Consider the following 6,000-nt stretch of genomic DNA (forward strand, 5'->3'; position numbering starts at 1 on the left):
TAAATGGGCCTTACCCACAGGAACAGCAAATTCTCTTTACTTCGTGAAAGGAGGTAGGAGGTCCCCTGAAATTAGGCAATCACTTTCACAGAGAAAAGGAGAGAACAGGAACACTCATCATATTCTCTGAAAGGCTTCTGGTCTTTGAGGATGACTGCCCTAGAATGGCATGAGTCCTTTAAAAATATTTACATCCAAAGAGAGAAAGAATTTTCAGTTATGACTTCTTCAAGTTAATCCTCTAGAAAAAGGTGATAGATAGACCTGAACAAGAAAGCGACTGCCCTCTTCAAAAGGGAACACAAAGGCTGGGAGTTTGACAGGAAAAGCCCCTTCCACCAGTCACCAATAACCCGCCCTGAGAAAAGCAGACTTGTGTGTGGGGGGGTGACACTGAAGTGTGCAACATGACTCACAAAATGAAAGACATCATGAAAGAATATCATTACCAGCCTCAGGAAAACTCAGAAGTGATGTAATTTCAAGAAAAACATGAAAACAAAAATGTCAAGAAAATGAGATGGATTTACATACATTATGTATACGTAAACAACTCATGAATTTAAAAAGTTTCAAAGTATTTTCCTGAAGCAAATGTAACATTTTTTTTTGTCAAAACTCAACAAATACTTCTCCAATAATGCCTTTTCAAGAATTATAACCCAAATACACATTGACAATACCAGAAGAAAAGATGTGTACTTAAGATCTTTTATTATAATATTAACAAAAGATTGAAAAAAGATTATTCATTAAGCATGTCCATTGTACATCTGCACAATGGGATCATAGGCAGCTATAAAATGGAATAAGGAATAACTATCAACTAGAAATGTAATGATAATAAGAACAATTCTTAAGGTAAAAATTAAAATATCAAGTAATATTGTATTAAGCATGTAAATTTATTTATTAAGAAATATTTAAAATATTATGAAGAGGCTAAAATGGTATAGATTGGAAACCTCTATGTTAAAATTTATATTTGTGAAAATAGTTTGTTTTGTGAATTTGGCTTTAGATCTATATTAACATTCTGTAAAATATAAAAGAAAATAAATCTTCCAAAAAAACCTTAAAAGCCATCCATAGTTAATAAATTATTCAAATAAGACACAGCTGTAAATGCTGCTGGCAATAAAATTACAGAGGTGGATATTAAAAGTAACTCTATAACCAGTCATGTGCCAAAAAGCATCTCAATATAATAGTCCCTAAGAAGATAAATTATGATAATATAAAACTCTTTTCAACAATTATATTGTAACAATCTGAGTCTATTATTTATATAAAGCTATTGTATAGATATTATTAAATAAAGTAAATAAATAATTATACTCAAATCTAAACTCTTTATACTTGGGCAAAACTATTAAGTAAAATGTGTACCATGTCCTTGAATTACAACTACCAGTGTGAACTTGGTTTTTATTTTTATAAAGTATGCACAACTTTCTAACACTACTCAATGTGAATTACTCTCATTAGGACTCAAATGTCGTGTCAGGGCTCCCCAGAGCATTCTGGAGAAATGGAGAATTGGAGTAGCATTGTGAAAGACTTGAGAAATAGCATATCATTTAAGAAAGCAAGAGAGCTTTCAAAGACTACTGGGTCACCTAAGACACGTTTCCAAGAAAAGAGTTAGAAAATTGTATAAAAATACAAATAATGAGTTGACCGGATTAAAACTCATCAAATAAAATTGAATCTGTCATTCAAATGAGGAAAAAAGTTGCTTAAATACGTACAAAGTTAGAGAATGAATTTATTTTTTCTCAAAATTTCATGAATCAAACAAATATCCTACTATTTTTAAATATATTTTTAAGTTTTTGATAGACATTTATTTTATTTACTTAATACGTGGTGCTGAGGGGATGGGGTTGTGCTCAGTGGTAGAGCGCTTGCCTAACACGTGTGAGGCACTGGCTTCAATCCTCAGCACCACATAAAAATAAATAAAAAAATCAAGGTTAAAAAAAAAAGAATGCTTTAAAAAAATATGCAGTGCTGAGAATTAAACCCAGTGCCTCACACATGCCAAGCAAGTGTGCTACTGCTGAGCCCCAGCCTCAGCCCAAATATCCTACTTTTTTAGATGAACAATATCTAAAGTAACCAAGTTGTTAATGACAATAATTATAGAATTGTTCCATAGAATAAAGATGGAATGATCTAATTAGAATATTGTGATTTAAAAGGTCTAACACAACAATCAAAAACCTAATAATTGCAGAGTCTGCATTTTTGCATTGTACATTGATATCTTCCAACATCCAAGAGAAAGTGATGGAGCGAGGGAAAGAAAAAGAGAAAGGAGAGAAAGATGAGGAAAAGAGAGAACAATGCTATCTGAGGTATCTGAGGTATCTGAGCATTAGTCTTTTATTTTATTTTATTTTATTTAATTGTTGGTTGTTCAAAACATTATGTAGTTCTTGATATATCATATTTCACACTTTGATTCAAGTGGGTTATGAACTCCTATTTTTACCCCGTATACAGATTGCAGAATCACATCAGTTACACTTCCATTGATTTACATATTGACATACTAGTGTCTGTTGTATTCTGCTGCCTTTCCTATCCTCTACTATCCCCCCTCCCCTCCCCTCTCCTCCCCTCTTCTCTCTCTACCCCCTCTACTGTAATTCATTTCTCCCTCTTGTATTATTTTTCCCTTTCCCCTCACTTCCTCTTGTACGTAATTTTGTATAACCATGAGGGTCTCCTTCCATTTCCATGCAATTTCCCTTCTCTCTCCCTTTCCCTCCCACCTCTCATGCCTGTTTAATGTTAATCTTCTTCTCATGCTCTTCCTCCCTACTCTGTTCTTAGTTACTCTCCTTATATCAAAGAAGACATTTGGCATTTGTTTTTTAGGGATTGGCTAGCTTCACTTAGCATAATCTGCTCTAATGCCATCCATTTTTCTCCAAATTCTATGATTTTGTCATTTTTTAATGCAGAGTAATACTCCATTGTGTATAAATGCCACATTTTTTTTTATCCATTCGTCTATTGAAGGGCATCTAGATTGGTTCCAGCAAAGTGGCAGGATATCATCAAAGGTATTCCTGTGTATCAGGGACAAATCCTCTGAAATGGAAATGAGGACAACCACTCCATTCACAATATCCTCAAAAAAAAAAAAAAAAAATACTTGAGCATTAGTCTTGCCAGATACTAAGCCTGGCTGGAGGAAGCTTGCTAAGGTGCATGCTCTGCCCCTTAGCTAACTCACAGAAATGCTGGAGTTAGAAAAAAATATTAAAATGACATCATAGGAGTTAGATCAGTGGAACATGGAATGTGAAAAATACTGAAGAAAATCAAACCGATTTTATCAGTAAAGAAAGTCAAAGAAAAATATGAATTGGAAAAAAGAGATTTGATTAACATTTAACGTGTTTACAGTATGTGGTCCATATTTGAAATCTGATTAAAAAAAAAAACAAAAAACTTATTGTGGGCTGGGGATGTGGTTCAAGCGGTAAAGCGCTCGCCTGGCATGCCCGAGGCGCTGGGTTCCATCCTCAGCGCCACATAAAAGTGAAATAAAGATGTTGTGTCCACCGAAAACTAAACAATTAATATAAAAAATTCTCTCTCTCTCTCTCTCAAGCTACCCAAAGAAATAATTCTTAAAAAAACAAAAACAAAAACAACAACAAAAAACAACAACAACAAAAACTTTGGGCTGTGGATGTGGCTCAAGCTGTAGCATGCTTGCTTGGCATGCTTGCAGCCCAGGTTCGATCCTCAGCACCACATACCAACAAAGATGTTGTGTCTGCCGAAAACTAAAAAATTAATATTAAAAAGTACTCTCTCTCTCTCTCTCTCTCTCAAAAAAAAAAAGAAACTTATTGTAAATGCATTTATATGAGAGTAGAAAAATGATGAGATATTTGGTCATTTTAAGAAGTTATTGTTAAATGATTCTGTGCAGTAATTTTATGTTTTTGTTCAGGGATAGTCCTTATCTTTTACAGTAAGTACTAAGGTATTTATTCTAAATGTGGTATTATGTTGAGATTTCCTTTAAAAAATATCTAGAAGTAAAATGAAAGTATTTGGTGCATAGGTAAAATATTATTACCGTCAGCAATTTTTAATGACTAACTAATTCAGTGAGTTTTGTATTCTTTATTGTGTGGCTATGGAGGCTTCTACTTGGATTGATTTGTGTTCAGAGATTTTCTTAAAGTCCTTGAACAATAGGTGCCCCAGATTTTGTGTAAGGATACTGTGCTCATTTGGGGGCACACCTTCAATGCCTCTCAGTTTACAATGCTGCCTTAGCCTTCATTTGCTGCTTGGGTCCCAAGGGCAGGCAGAAATGAATGAGGCATTTGTAAAGACATATCTGACAAGCCTCTGCATATGTATGTAACACTTTAGAGTTTCCAGAATTACATCTGTCAAAACTTTTAACATGTTTTAATTTTTTGGATATTTTTATGATAATCCACTAGTTTCCCTTGTGAATATTTGGTCTGCTCTTGCTTGCCCCAACTGTAGTCCTAGATTTAGGCAATAGTAGCATTCAGCTATGTTCACTGGAAAATTGGCAAATACCCTGGGGAAAAAATGTGTCACTGTGAGCAAGCTCTGGGTCAGAACAAGTTAAGATGGTCCTTGGGAGTAGAGCTTTCTAGGAAACTTCCAGATATGTCAGATAATGACTGTTGTCTGCAAACATTTTATGCAGTTCCAAACCCTCATTGTACAATCAGGGTCTTCCAACTTTGGAGCTTTCACCAGACATGTGTCAAAGCTTTGGAGTTTCTCGTTATAGTAGGCTGGGTGAGAGGTTGATGAGAATAGGGTAAATTAACATGCAAGAAGATAATGCTCAATTACTGTAATATATTTTGTGACTAGTTTTTTAGACAATCTGGCCTAAGATCAGTATTTTAACTATAACGCTTAAATCTTCTCATATCTTTTCTTCTATATTTTAATTTTTATGATATCTTTCAAATATTATTTTTCATATATATATGAAAAATAATATTAACCAAGAGAACTAATTAGATCAAAAACAAAGTCCGCTGGGAAAAGTACTGGGCTGTCTAGGAAATGTTGGAGTCTAGGATTAGTTTTTGCCATGAGTCTGGCCTGAATAAATGAGGCAGCTATGTTAATTATTCTCTGTGCTCACCTAAAATCAAGTGCCCATTGAAGTCAGGTTTTGGGGGAATTCTGATTTTTCTCTTCTAGAAGGTATCATGTAGAAATAAGGGACTGTAGCATAAAATGACATTTTTGAAAGGCATTGGATAGTTTTAGAAAGAGAATGAGAATCTGGAATTCTTAGATTCTTACATGAAGGCTTTCTAAAGGCCAGGAGGTTTTTAGGTCAGTTCTAAAAGAATATATAAGTAGTTGTGGCCACAGGCCTTTTTATTCCAAAGGTTAAATATAAGAATGTAAGTTGAAGTCACATTCTTGTTAAAGCAGTGATGTGAAAACAGGAGCACATAAGAAATACTTCCTGTAATCATGGAGATATGAATAAACCTCAGAGTATAGACATTACTCTGAATCCCCAACCCCTATGCTGAAATATTCTTGACAACCTAATCTCATCAGCCTTATCTAAGAAAGTTGCTTTTATGATGTGTTTGAATAAACACTATCACTTTATTGAAAGAAGGATAGTTTTACCTGTCACACAGTTGCCACAATCTATAGTTCTCCTCAGATGCAAGCAGAGTCAGATACCTTTGTAAATGCAATGTGAATGACATATCAACATCAACGGAGAAGTATTAGACACAACTCATGTGGAAAAACTGATAAATTTTTAATATATAAATAAAAAATGGATTCTAGGGTGAAATATAGAAATATTTGATTTTTTATTAGACTGAAAATTATATATGTAGTCACAATAATATGGTGTGATTGCCTATTTTCTCTAATTCTTTAACAAAAGTTTTACCAAAAGATTGACTCAATAATGGTTGATGATAAATAAAATTGCAATGT

Source organism: Ictidomys tridecemlineatus, chromosome 1, assembly GCF_052094955.1.
Source record: "Ictidomys tridecemlineatus isolate mIctTri1 chromosome 1, mIctTri1.hap1, whole genome shotgun sequence".
NCBI lineage: Eukaryota > Metazoa > Chordata > Mammalia > Rodentia > Sciuridae > Ictidomys > Ictidomys tridecemlineatus.